We start from the raw sequence: 15,007 nt of genomic DNA, 5'->3' as shown, positions 1-15,007 counted from the left end.
AGGGATCTTTCCTTCGATCGCAAGAAAGGATAAAATGTGTGTTTTTGAAAAGAAATAAAATTAAAAATACATAGGATATTGGAGCTGTGATTTTCCTCATTGCTTTCTTTGTCATCCTACTTGCATACTAGTATAACATATTTTGAGTAAAATTGTGAGACATGTTTTTAAATCCTATCCTTATATTAAAAAAAAGAATAAAGAGAAAGAAAAAAATTAAAAGACATAGAAAAGAAAAAGAAAGGAAGAAGAAATAAATATTTGAATTTTACTTTATTCAATTCCTTTACGTTAATAATATGATATATAAATGATGGCGAAAATAGTCAAATTGTCTGGTTGCCAAGTAAAAAGTAAGACCCCCCCCCCCCCTCCGAGCTCCCCGTACAAACGCACGGACTGTACCGTATACGTGTTTCCGGTTCCGCCATTTGAAAAAAAAACGTTCGTAACTGCTCAGCTGAACCCGAAGCTTGATGAAGAAGGCCGTCAATATTTCAACAAAAACTAACAGAATATGGATCAGATTCGGACAACGACTTCTTAAGACATTCACACAACAGGCTAAACAGTAAGTTAGATCCATTTTTCGTAGTTTGGCGCGGCATGCACTTAAATTTCTTCGACTTTTTAATCATTACCGTACGGCCACTGCACTGCCGTTGTTCCCGATCGCTTATCGGGTGGGGGCTGATCTGCGGTGTGCGCGGCCGGGGACGGCCAACGGCTGGCTAAGTTAGTAGTATATTGATGGCGGCGGTGAGGATGTTTGTATTGTCATGATTGTAGCCAGGTCAGGGGTGGGCGCTAATGCAGTTTCGCACCGGCCGATTAATACCAGCATACCTCATCACCAATATTTGTTCCCAAATGTCATGACAAGTCTCTCAGTCACATTTGAAGTCAATATATCCACCACTTTTCAAAATATCGTGATCGGGAATGGCTGTAGGCCTAGCCAGGCGGCTTCTAGAGAGTGAAAATCATTTACTAACGTAACTTCGTAAGGTCACTCTCATATGAAGCCAGGGATCCTTTCTCATATACCCACACAGAGGAAGCCAAAACTTGAAACTTTCACCCCCGGCCCCGAGATTTCTACTTTCCTTCTAAAAGATCTAGCCTAACGTTAGACCTAAATCATGTACATGGGATAAAACTTAATTTCCAACATTTCTACGCTCTCGTCGTTATTTTTGAAGAAGAAATTCATTCCAAAAAATGCGAAAAATATCATGATTAGACGGAAGAGACTTGCCCGATGTTTACGCCGCCATCTTGTTTTCTATTGTTCTTCGCCAACGTTACAGACGCGAACTTCGAGACCATGAACTCGATCTGATATTCTGAGTGACAGAGGTGGGATTTTATGGGGGTGGGGAATATAAAATTCATGCAACATCTTGATTTTTAAAAAGAATTAAAACTAATATTCTTACTTTACACAAAGTTTCATTTAGTTCCATGCTTTTATCAGTCTCAAAATTGGTGATTTAGAGCCAACATGAAGTTCCTCACACATATTTATAATTCGCTGCCGATTTCAAAACATTGCATGCGGATGCAATATTCGCGAGATACCGGGCCTGGTCTGACCCGACCGACCTCACACGCATGCGATGTATTGAATGTTGATACGTGTGAGAAACTTCATGTTGGCTCTAAATCATCAATTTTGAGACGGATAGAGGCATGGAGAAGAACTGAAACTTTGTGTGCAGGAAGAATATTAGTTTTAATTTTTTTAAAGAGCGTGATGTTGCATGAATTTGATATCCCCCCCCCCATAAGATCCCACTTTTTGTCACTCGGAATATCAGATCGACAGATCCAGTTCACGGTCTCAAAGTTTGGGTAGGTGGAGCGTAGTGTAGCAATAGTGAAGTGGAGTGGAGCCTGCACAAACTTCACTCGAGGTAGGCAATCCCACAAATTTAAAAGAGGTTTCTATAAAATCAAGTCCGGCCTTCTATGAACATGACAAACTTACGAAAAGATGTGAAGTCAATTCACCCTAAATATCATCAATATCCCTCAAATAGCTTCATTTAAGCACTAATTTCTCTTCCGGTTGATAAAATATGGATCCGTCTTTAATTTCCAAAATTGTTCGTCTAACTAGCTAAAGGACGCATGTTTTATCTACATATTAAAGACACTACATAGAAAAGACTAGGCACAAAGACTATTATACATGTAAATCGATGCAAAGCATTACGCGATGTCGGCAAAGTGCCCAATCTTCTTATTGTAAAGACTTTAGCGACAATAACAGACTGTGAGTAAGGTTAAAATGCTCCTCTACTTTTAATGTTTTCATTAGTGCTGTTGTCGGGAACAAAAATCCATGTCGACATGTCGCTTAAAAATTAATCCCGACATCGACAATGTCGACATGAAAAAGGGACCGTAATTTAGCCTGGGCTCCCTAACATAAAAAAAAAGCATTCGATCGTGGAACAACACTCTCAATCAAATATATTCACCTTGACACGAGTGATATCCCCACACTAGATCTATATAATACAGGCTCAGTTCGGGAATTGAGCTTCCAAAATCACCGATTTAATCCACATTTTTTTTCTGGAGAATCAAGTTTTTGTACCAGGATCCGGTTTCGAAAGCATTGCTCAATAACACTCGTAGCCAATTTGAGAATCACCAATTACAACAGTGATCATTGCTGCAAACGCAAGCTCCTCAATTTGACAATGAAAAGTAATGAAAATCGACCGATAATTTCAGTATCACTTCCGCGGCGATCCGTGCAACGATCTCCAAACGAATGAAGGGAAGTTTTCTGTGACTTCGTGATATGAAGTAAGCGCTCAATTGCGGCAGTCACAACTTTGACAAAAACACGTGTTCGCTGCTGCTCACGTTTATGTGAAAAGTAATGCATTGAGGAGCAACGTATTATCAAGCACGGTGAATAGCGCGCGATGGGTACATATTTCCGTGGATGGGTACGGTGAATGCTACTCTCGCTATAACGGGATATCGAGGGCGGCTCGATCGGGCAGGCCGGCCCTGCACTGACGTATTTCTACTGCCGCACAGCTCGCAGATATTCTTTTTTCATTTAATGCGCTGCTAAGCTGAATAAACCTTTTAATCGCGCCAATTACTGTGGATAAATGCTTCTAACTTTTCAGCTAATCTTTACACTCGTGATTGTAGGCTAGACCCCTTTTTATTTTATGTTTACATGTCGATGTGGGTGCGTGCATGTCGACATGTCGGAATTTTGAAAATCCTTCGTATGTCGACATCAATGTCGATATGAGGCCTATCGACAACAGCACTAGTTTTCATTGATTTTATGTTGAATATTATTAAAGAATATGACTCTTTGCACCTGAATTGTAACACTGAAATATGGAAATGAAGAAGTTTTATCATGTATTTTTATTACATCATGTATTTGTATTAACCTGCAAATAAAATTTTACTATGTCACTCAAATTCATTTCATTTCATTAAAGATTCAAAGAGGGATCTCTGGATGATCGAGCAGCAAGTCCAGCATTATGTGGGAAAGATACTACAGGTGTACACAGAAAAGGCCATGTTCCTGTACAAGACACGGTTGGAGTTCATAAAAGGTGATTATATAGGCATTCACTTCAGTAGATATTATAATTACAAAATTAAGCAGATTGTATTCATGCAGTGGCATACAGTGTAATCCTTGTTAGAAGATGTAGATTTATTCTTCATTGTTTTATTAAAGAGTTTCAATATGTGCTTATGACAATTTGTTTGCATTATAAATTGTTTGTCACTCTTCGGCTTAGTTTGCTTTTATAAGCAAGAATATGCTAAGAGAGATAGCCGCAAGGACCTCATTATCCGATAGATATGTACTTGTGAAAAGAGATCTAGATGGGGGCAAAACACCTTATTTCTTGTATTTTTATGTTGTTCATGTTATCGTAATGGTATGTGTTTTTTTTTCTACAGATTAAGCTGCCTCGTGCTATACAGACTTGGATAAAAACAAGCTGTCCAATGAATGGTGACTACTCAAGAGGAGCCAGAAAGTCAACTAAAGCCAGGGTATTTTGGGAGTTGATATGGCCGGGGAAGGGGGGAGGGGGGGGTTTCCAGGGCCCCCCCCCCCTTCCTTGAGATCTTGACCGCACAATCGCGTCTAACATTGGCACATGGGTTGTCTAGGGCATAATTTACAAAATTAAATTGTAAATTATTTCACGCAAATTGTTAGTAAGTGATAATACTAATTTATGCGTAATTAGAATACAAAATCATACTTTTTCCTCTATTGCATTGACTTTGTACACAAAATCACGTTTTTGAGCAATTTTTGGTATGACATGTACTTACATAATGTCACGTTATTACAGAACCACGTACCGGGTGACACAAGATTGGTCTCAAAAGATGCACAAGACTAGAAAGAGGCATGTTTTAAAAAAATTGTGCGACAGCATGGTCGCAAAATTTTTGGAAGGGGGGGGGTCAAATTGGTCCAATTTAACTAAGGGTTAATAACTGGGAGGCTGTTAGCTGCCTTTTTACTTTCAAGTCTTGCACATCTTTTGAGACCAAATTTGTGATGCCTGGGTACGCTGTTCCGAAATTTCGCAACATTTTTATGTATTAATCCAACACAAATACTGTTTCTTGCTAAAAATTCACAATTAGTATACCAGTAATATTTATCAAGTCAAATTATTTAATTACATTTATAATCATAAAAGCTTTGATAAAGTATTAAAAAAAACAAAGAGTTGTATGTAGGCCTGGGACTTTCGGGTTTTTCCTCTTCGGGTACCCGTGGTAATTTTCGGGTGGGTACCTGAAAATCATGTCACTTGAAATATGACTGGTGGAAAAACCCCATAGGTGACGTCATCAAGCCAATGCGATGCAAGCCAATTTATGAATGAAAATATAGTAAGCATGCGCATTGCAAGCCTCCCGTGCCCCACGCAGTATTCCATCGAAACAAGTTTCAATACTCTGTCACCTCGTACCAAAATCGACCTAGAATTCCACTTTCCTATATATCATATGAATTATAAAAGGTTTTCTCACCGATACTGCACAGGTAAGCAAATTTTTATTCTTGCTTTTCCGTCAAAATCTTACGAAGTAGCATCGATATTACATCGTGTTCGTGAGTTTGTATCGCTACGTGAACAAAGTCAATTGATTTCCGGGTTTCGGAGCGTCAAATGCGCCAGCCAATCACGATCGTGTTCCCATTTTCGGTTTATGATGAACTAAAAATGGTAACAAGAACGTGATTGGCTGGTGCTTCGTAGGTCGATTTTGGTATGAGGTGACAGAGTATTGCAGACTTGTTTTGACGTAATACTGCGTGGGGCTGAGGCTTGCAATGCGCATGCTTACTATATTTTCATTCATAAATTGGTTTGCGTCGCAGTGGCTGGATGACGTCACTGCGCTGCAAAAGAAACATGGCGATGATTGAACGATCTCGGTCACATCATCATCACTTGAAAACTTGTATATTTATGGATATTTAGAGGGTAATTGGTGAAATTCAAAATGAGGCTTGTGTACTTTTGTAATGAGTTACAATCATGTCTTACACTACGCAATACAAATCAAATACATGTACATTATACTGGTGAGCAATTTTCGGGTATCGGGTATTGATTTTTCTACTCGGGTACCCGGGTTTTAGTCCCAGCCCTAGTTGTATGAAAATTTTCAAAAATAATGAAAGGTAAAAGAAAACAAGATTACAATGTCCATTGCAAGGGGGCTAGTCTAGCTATTCAGGATAATTGGGATTTTATTCAGTTTTTAATTGACATAACATTATGACAAGATCCCTCCATTTAGTGTATAAACAGCACATGGCCATGATTGAAATTCATATAACATTAAAGTATGCAAACCAGGCAGCTACATGTACATGTAGGACTCACTGCTTGTCAATTCTATTGTCTGCCAGGGTCAAGTGACATACAGTGCACATGTATAACATGTGTGAAAGTACATAAGAAAATCAGCTTTTTATTTTTGTACTGTAACATTGGGTGAACTGGTGATCACTTTGGATATGATGCTCTTCATATTGGTTTATTTTATGTATATGAATTTTTGGATAATCATTAAGAATTAAAGCCATTTACTTAATATATGGAAGCATAAGCCCATCAAAGAACAGAATTATGTCATGTACAGCTAATTCATTTTGCGTGATATTACAATTGTAATTGTTTACTTGAGCAAGTAATTTGAATTGCTGCATGACCTAAACAATGACATGTTCCAATTCGAATAGTAACATGACCTAAAGAAGAGTTACTCCACCTCGATTGAGAGTGCTTATGTTAAATAATTGATGTTGCTACTTCAAATAATTGAGGTCAATCAAATTGGTCATAATTATTCAAGTCAATTTTGAGCTATATGTCATAATTAATTAGGTCATATACTAATTGAAATTACTAAATGACTCGAGTAGGTATGAATTCACATTGCCACATGACCTTAATTATTTTATGTAGCAACATCAAGTATTGAACGTCATTTAGTTATCAATTATGACATGTAGCAAATCAAATTACATGCCGCAATTTCGTGTTTATGATGGGCTCATGCTTACATTCATATATAACCCTTCAATACGTAGTTGGAGCAATTCTTAGACAAGAAGACTGTGTAAAATGATATGCCTATTCAATGTCAAAAAGGTTAATGTCTCAATAGATTTGATCTACGTTTTGGCAAAGTAATCTTATGTTCATATTTTTTCTAACCTATGGTGAACGTTCTAAATCATGTGAAATTCATTCAAAAATATCTTTCAGTATTTATGGACTTAAGTGAATTCTGAGCAAAATGAAGTGATTATGATTACGTTCATGTACTTTAAGTTTATACTGGTGATCAACACATCATAATTTCATCCCTTACTGTATGTGCACCATGCATTATCTGTACATGCAGAAGTGGTTATCCATTGTTTCATAACATGGTTGAGTAAAGGATGTTCTGCTTTTAGTATTAAGCCAATCGGGTGTTGACAAGAAGGGGAAAATGCAATTGCTCAGCTATTACAGTTTTTTTTGCAACCATAATACTGGTTAAGCCTTGGTTACATTCGCCGGCTCGTGGCCTTACGTCGAGTCAAAATTAACAGTCTTAATCATCCTTGTACCAGCTACTACCAGCTACACGTGGGTGGTTTGTACAGGAATACCTAAAACTGCTGATTTTGTCTCGCCGTAAGGCAACCGGTCAAGGAATGTGACCAAGGTATTAATAATAATCGCTTATTGTTGTGTTAGAGGGAAGGATTCTGGGTCGAATCTAGCTTTCTTTATGTGATCTCAAAATGGCAGCAATGTATGAATAGTGAAAGTAGTTCATGTGGCATCTCAATGTTCATGGATATAAATCTTTGTACATGTCTTATCCTAAAGATGAAATGTTACTGCATTATTCTAGCAGTCATTTATGATATCAAAGATGTTCTATACTGTGCATAGTACAGCTCATACATAATAAAGGTATGTGAATATGCTTTTAACGTCTTTGCAAATTTGTGGGTTTTTTCACGCCTCTTTTCATTAGTCAAGATGTCAAAGTTGTTGTGCTGGATCACAGGAAATTCTTACAAACTACTACGCCTAACAAACCAGTGCAGGACGGTGTCGTGAGAAAATTGCACAGACTACTACAGGACAATACCATAGGATTGTCACAGGAAATCAACAAGAATACCCCTGCAGGATTACCACAGTAAAGTATCACAAGAAGGCTGCAGGATGAGACCAATAATGCCACAGAAGATATCAAAGATCAGTATCACAGGAATACCACAGGACAGTACTGCAGGAATTGTCCTGCAGTAAGGTCTCTTGGTATTCCTGCAGTACTGTCCTGTAGTACTGTTCTGTAGTACTTTCCTGTGATACTGGTCTGCGGAATTCCTAAAGTACTGTCCTGTCATACTGTCCTGTGATACTATTTATCACCACAGGATAGTATCACAGGACAGTACTACAGGAATACCAGACCAGTATCACAGGACAGTACTACAGGAATACCAGACCAGTATCACAGGACAGTACTACAGGAATACCAGACCAGTATCACAGGACAGTACTACAGGAATACCAGACCAGTATCACAGGACAGTACTACAGGAATACCAGACCAGTATCACAGGACAGTACTACAGGACACAGTACCAGAAGCCTGCGGTACTCCTGTAGTACTGTCCTGCGATACTGTTCTGTAGTACTTCCCTGTGATACTGGTCTGCGGTATTCCTGTAGTACTGTCCTGTCATACTGTCCTGTCATACTATCCTGTCATACTGTCCTGTCATACTATCATGTGATACTATCCTGTGATACTATCCTGTGATACTGTCCTGTAGTACTAATAGTAGTGTGGTAGTGGTTGTAGCGGTTGTAGCGGTTGTGGTGATCGTGTCCTGTCATACTTCCTGCCATACTTATGCGGTTATTACCACAGGAAGTATCACAGGACACGGACCTGTTGTACTCCTGTTGTACATTTCTGTAGTACCGTCCCAAATTACGTGCACGTAATTCCTGCAGTACTTTCCTGCGATACTTCCTGCAGTACATATCACAGAGTACTACAGGAATTTTTTGTAAGGGTAAGACTCTCGTCTTTCAATCTAAAGGACGTGGGTTCGATTTCAAGCCATGGCGTGTTTTCCTTCAGCAAGAAATTCGCCCACACTGTGCTGCACTCAACCCAGGTGAGGTAATGGGTACCGGCAATTCCTCAAAAAGCTGTGCGCACCGGAATCGGTAGACTATAGCTAAGCCGGGGTAATATAGGAGCGCCTTGAGCAACTAGCAAAGTGGATACGTGCGCTCACAAATCCTATATATGATTTATTTTTTTATTCCCCCTTTTCCAAGCGGTGATGGCAAATTTGCGGACAGGGGAGTGCTTCATGAAAGGAGATGTCAGACGTTTTATTCGACAAGTCCCATTTTATCCGATAGTTACCGGCCATAGTAACACTGCTTCTTAGCCAATCAATATCAATGATGTTGTCAGATCTGACAACTTGTCGGACAAAAATGTTGATGAAACGTGTTTTGTTTTTTTGATAATACTAATTCTAGGGCCTACTAATTTGTATATATAAAAAAGAATATGCATGATGGGCTTTCAAGCCACACTGCTATACCAGGCAAGTTTAACGGCAAAGAGTGAGTTCACCTATAAGAGGTTATTATTACTATTATTATTATCAGTATTATTATTATTATTATTATTATTATTATATTATTATTATTGAGATATAACGAACCCCGGGCAACGAACTCTAACCCTAATGGTTATTCAAGCCTTGTCCGATATAAAATTGCACCCATTAAGGTACATCAATTACTCACAAAATACACGGCAAGAAAGTGTAAGGAAACCGTTGAATTATAATAAAACGTAACGCCAATTCAGGTTGCAAGCTCGCTTATTATCTCTATTATCTCTTAGATTATCTGCACTTGAATATCGGAAACCAAAGCTTGGGTTGTATACAGTCACGTATATAGACCACAATTCCACTCCTTCCAGTATATCATCCTGTTCTTGAACCCAAAGCTGGTTTCCATGTACATTTCCTGTCCAAGACATTGATTTGATCTTGTTTGAATTTATTCGCGCTGAAAGCAATCCTGGATGTTATTTATTTATTTATCTATTTATATTTCTTTGTATCTATTTTGTGGGGGTGTCACAGTGGAATTTGATTTTTAGTAAATACTATACTCAATTCCCCCAAAGAATTTGTGTCAATGGTGGTGTCGAGCTATGAAAGCGTTGTACAGATGAATAGTTGTTAATCATGTTAATTCATGTATAGATTTTTTTTAATGGGCTTTCAGTAAAAGTGGGATATCGCGCTTTAAAAAAAAAGTATAAAGAAGTTGTAGTTTTGTAAAGTTTGTAATTATGGTTTCACAAATACAAGTTTCTGGGGACAACTGGCCCGATACCTCCTCCGGAATCATAGGCGGATCCAGGGGGCCCGGGTCCCGCCTATTGGCGGAGCAAAAAAATAAATAAAACAAAGGGGAAAGAAAAAGAAATAATAAAAGAAGGTAAAAGGAAGGAGACAAGGAAAAGGAAAATCAGAGGAGGAAGACGGGTGAATACAATAAGATGAGGAGAGGACCTGGAATTTGAAAATTTAACATAAAATCATGTCACTGTATAAAATTTTCGCTCGTGCTTCGCGCTCGCATTGCCTGATCGATGATTCATATCTTGCTCAATATGCTGATATAGAGCCCAAAAATATCAAGTTTGAAGTCAATATGCAAAACATATTTCAACTCGAACATCGAGTTTTCATTATTTTGTTTGATTTACAAATTGATTTGAAAAAAACGTGCTTTATAAAATGTCTGTTTTATGGTCTGAATATCAACATTTTCAGCTCGCGCTGCGCGCTCGTATTATTTGATCTGCCAAGTGCCTATCATCTTCGTGCATTCCATAAAGTTTTAAAAATATCCCCAAAATATTTCATTTCAGGTCTGATTGTCAGAATGTATCAGCTAGCGCTGCGCACTCGCATTTTGATTGAGTTACATAGTTGAGTTATGTATACCTTTATAATTATTCTATAACAAACTTCTTAAAATCCCCTTTTCATGACAGTTTTCAATGAAAATTTTCGGCTCATGATTTGCGCTCGCATCAATAAATATTGTTACAAATATATTTACCCATGCATCATATTCATAATTACAAAAGTGCTAAAAAAATGTCCAGTTTCAGGCCTTGATAGCAACAAATTTCGCGTTCTCATTAGGCTAATATGATTAATGAATAAGATAATAACATTTTTATGAATTTCTATATGATTAAAATACCCCGTTTTAGGAATGAAATATCGACAAGTTTCATCTCGCGCTAAAGAAGAGGAATATCATTTTCATATGATGACGAATGTTCGGTCCTAGGTAAAAAGATTAATAAAAATATCAGCTCGCGCTTCGCGCTCGCATCATTTATTAAGTGCAATCCATATCCATTTCACAATTTTCTTCCACAGTGCTTGAAATAGTGGTTGAATTGACCGTTTTTTACAGATCGGGATATCAAATATTTTCAGCTCGCGCTTTACGCTCGCATTGTTGATTTTCATGATGAAAAATGTATTTAGAATGCCCAGAGTCTTTATTTACAACGCGCTTAAATTATCAATTTTCAGATCAGAATATCAAAACTTTTCTTATCGCGCTTCGCGCTCGCATAATGTATGTAGGAAGATACCCGATTGCCCAATTTTCATGATTTACAAAGCATGAATAGAGTGTCCCGATTTAAGGTGTAAATCTCCCCTTTTCCGCTCGCATCAATCGTTTAGTTATATAATATCCTATTCATGATTACAAAAAAGTGCTTAGAATTCCATTTTTAGGTCAGAACGTCAAATTATTTTCGGCTCGCACTTCGCGCTTGCATTATTTGATTGTTGAAATATGTATCATCTTCATGGCTAAACTGCAAACAGTCCTTAACAGGTCCCTTTTCGACCAGGCTAGAATATATATTAAAACTTTCTGTAATTAATTATACGCATCTTGTTCAGGATCACAAACATTGCCGAATGTTCAATTTTCAGGACAAATTCATGAAATTTCCAAAAAAAATTGGCTCGCACTATTTAAACAGGGCTTATGAGATTATTATTTATGTTGTTTTAAAAGAATAAAGAGATATATATATAGTGACTGACTACTAGGACTACCTCTTCAAAGAAAAAAATAAATATCAATTCATGAGCGGCTGATCGGGAAAAATATGCCGGTGAAATTTTTTCGGCCCCCCTATTGGCGAAAGCTGGATCCGCCCCTGTCCTCCTCCTCCTGCTTCTCCTTCTTCTTCTTTGTCGATGTTCCATCTTCATGAATTTCCTTCTTAAAAATGATCGATTGGATTTTCTCAGGTGTCAATCGGATCGAATATCGTGTATAATTTCTAAATTCTGGTAAATTTGGTGAGTGGCGGGAAGGTTCCATGGCCATACGCATAATTTTTTTTCGCTGGGGGGGGGGGACAGCATGCGTAAACTTTATGACAAATCTCAAAAGCGAAAGAGCGAAGCGACCGAGCTTGTCATTGGGGCGCTTTGGCATTTTGTGAAGTGAAATTGAAAGATTTCGTGCATACTTTTGGTGAAAATTTGTGAACATTTTCAAGAAAAAATGAAAGTTTTCAAAATTACTGGGAAAGGGGCAACTGCCCCCCCCCCCACCGCTGCGTACGTCCATGGTAAGCTCTCTCCTTCCCCATTTTTTTTTTAAATACTCTCTTTTAGAATATCACATTAATTCGCCCAGAGCACTACATAATTCAACTTTAACTTTATACTTTGAAACAGCCCCATCCCGAAAATTCTGCATATATATTTATATACGGACATTTCCATGTGGTTCCATTTCTTCAAACTATATTGGATATTTGATTGATATTTGTTTCTCCGACCATGATGATCACCTCTTGTTAAAATACCCTTTGCAGTTACAGAGTTATGGATCTGTCTGGTGACATTGTTTTCGTGTTTGTATTATGACTATCGACTTAATGATTGCACTGATGTGAATTGTGAAATGTGAAAAAAAAGGGGCTTTAAAAATGATACATATTGATTTATATTCGGAGAAAGTGACCTCTTTCAGGAAAGTCCCCTTCCCCCTCCCCCATAAAAAAAAAAATGAAAATAATGTCACATGGATCTGGACATGTTGAATATTAGGCCTATATGAAATTAATTCTACTTGTACAAAAGTTTTGGCAGTCTTGCCAAATTGATATTTTCTTTTCATGACGATATTTAACCATCAACGTAAAATCAAATAGGTCCTAAATTAAGAGATTGCTTTGTTGTCCTTTTCAAGGAAGTGAATTTATAAATTTTACTCACAAGTGAGGGTTAAACCTAAAGGAAGATTAAAAGGTTGCAGTATAAGAGAACAGGGACAAAAAGAGCGAAACGGGGAAATTTGATATAATTCAATTAGGCATGGTGCCCGGGCATGATGGTAGACTTACTCTTGATAAGGAGTGAAAAGGACCCTTCAGCAGTATGAAGTGTTTGATAAAATACAACAAAAAATATAGGAAGTATCGTGTACTTAAATTACATGGATACGCGGCGTCTAATTCTGGGTTAGAATAGCAAGGCTTGCGAGGAAAAACACTTTTCATTAGGCATCTAGAAAGGGGTAAAAATGTGGGCCAAAATGGAGGAATGAATGGGTCTCAGAGAAGTAAATCCGCAAGTTTTTTTTTTATCAGTCTAACAGCTTAGTCGATGTTTACCATGATGATACGATAAAACGTTTATGAATGAATTCAGAAGTGACAGTCCGGCTAAATTGAAAGTCAAAGTAATATTTATCCGCTGAAGAGAAGGTTATCATATCACCCTTCCTGCCTGTGTGTCAAAATGATTAATGACCGCCAATGCTGTCATATAAATTATAATCATTATAATCATCATCATCATCACCTTCATCATTTTCATCCCCATCGTCATCTCCATTTTTCATCACCATCATCATCATCATCATCAACACTGTAAAATCTATCATCATTAATTAGCATGCATCTCTATCAACATTATTATCATTGCTTTTTTTCTTACCTATCTAAAACTGCATGACCTTCACAAGGAGGAATACGAATACAATCAAGGGGATTTAGTATCCATCTATGAGCATTACTGAGATTTATTAAATTTGTTTTGTCCATCGATATACCCGAGTGAATGACAATAATACTGACATTAACATTTACACGTATAATATGCAAACGATATAATTTACAGCTGAATAAAGTTAGCTCCATGTACATGAAAAATTATCTACATCACATTATTGTAAAGCTTGATATTGTTAATCATGAAATTCTTCTAAAACGAAGTATATTCTGGTGCACATGCATACATACACAGTACATACATATGTGCAAACTGAATTTTACACACTATAACACACTATCAAGACATACTTACACTTTCGCTGCATAATACTAGTATATGAATCACAGTAGTATATACAATGTCTTACTCTCATAAATCATGAAACAATATGTGGAGAATGATAGTCTATGAGGTGGTGTGTCAACTAACAGGGATGTCGATTGAAACATCCTGGCTCCAGAATGAAAATCTTTGCAATTGATTAAACAAGTCATATTATGATTGATTTGTGGGACAATAAAGAGGGGCGACTGCCCCTATTATTTCTCATGTGATCCACCCCCCCCCCAAAAAAAAAAAAAAAAAAAAGAGCTAAGAGATTAAATTGAGACCCTCCCAAAAAAAGAAAAAAGATACCAGCTGGAGGTAACATAGGCCTCTTGCTTAATGTTTAATGTAATATTATGCAACGTAATGCAATATAATTTATTATGCTCTTCATAATCCGTATACATGTATTATGTTAAGTTATAAATGTTAAGCGCTTAGAAACTACTGTAATAAGCGCTATATAAATGTACATTATTATTATTATTATTATTTGCTAAAATACTGATGTGCAGCTCCTCATTGCACACATAGAGCATGACTATCAGTTACAGAATAAATCCACCCTACAATCAATTTCTACAATGCGTAATAGATACCATACCGTATGAAATGGCAGTGTTACTATAGTTGAATATGATACATGTGGTACGGAACAAAACAACAAAGATGGGAATAATGATTCCTATCTGTCAAATATTAAAGTAACCCAGAATTACTTGCACCAATAAATCTTATTTTTCTTTATTAAAAAAATAGTACTCATTATAGCTGTTTTAATTAAAGGGGTACATGTATCTATCAAGAATTCACTTCTGCATCAAAATGCACCAAATTAATAACTTTGGATAAAATATGCACCTAACATAAAGATAAACCATTGCAAAAGAAAACAATAATACATGCATCTATGATATGATATTCTGAAGAATATCAATGAAAAAGTGAGGTTAGTATTGTTAAGAACCT

General features: G+C 37.1%; 1 long non-coding RNA gene across 1 annotated transcript; it reads left to right on the top strand.

Moving 5' to 3' along the window:
- The first annotated feature begins 436 nt into the window (after nt 1–436).
- On the top strand, nt 437–7,534 carry LOC135153490 (uncharacterized). Its single transcript, XR_010292865.1, has 3 exons — nt 437–571; nt 3,486–3,605; nt 3,964–7,534. It is a non-coding gene; the product is annotated as an uncharacterized LOC135153490 (long non-coding RNA).
- Nucleotides 7,535–15,007: the final 7,473 nt, after the last annotated feature.

This window comes from Lytechinus pictus, chromosome 3 (assembly GCF_037042905.1).
Source record: "Lytechinus pictus isolate F3 Inbred chromosome 3, Lp3.0, whole genome shotgun sequence".
Classification (NCBI taxonomy): Eukaryota; Metazoa; Echinodermata; class Echinoidea; order Temnopleuroida; family Toxopneustidae; genus Lytechinus; species Lytechinus pictus.
This window is presented reverse-complemented; position numbering and strand designations above follow the sequence as displayed.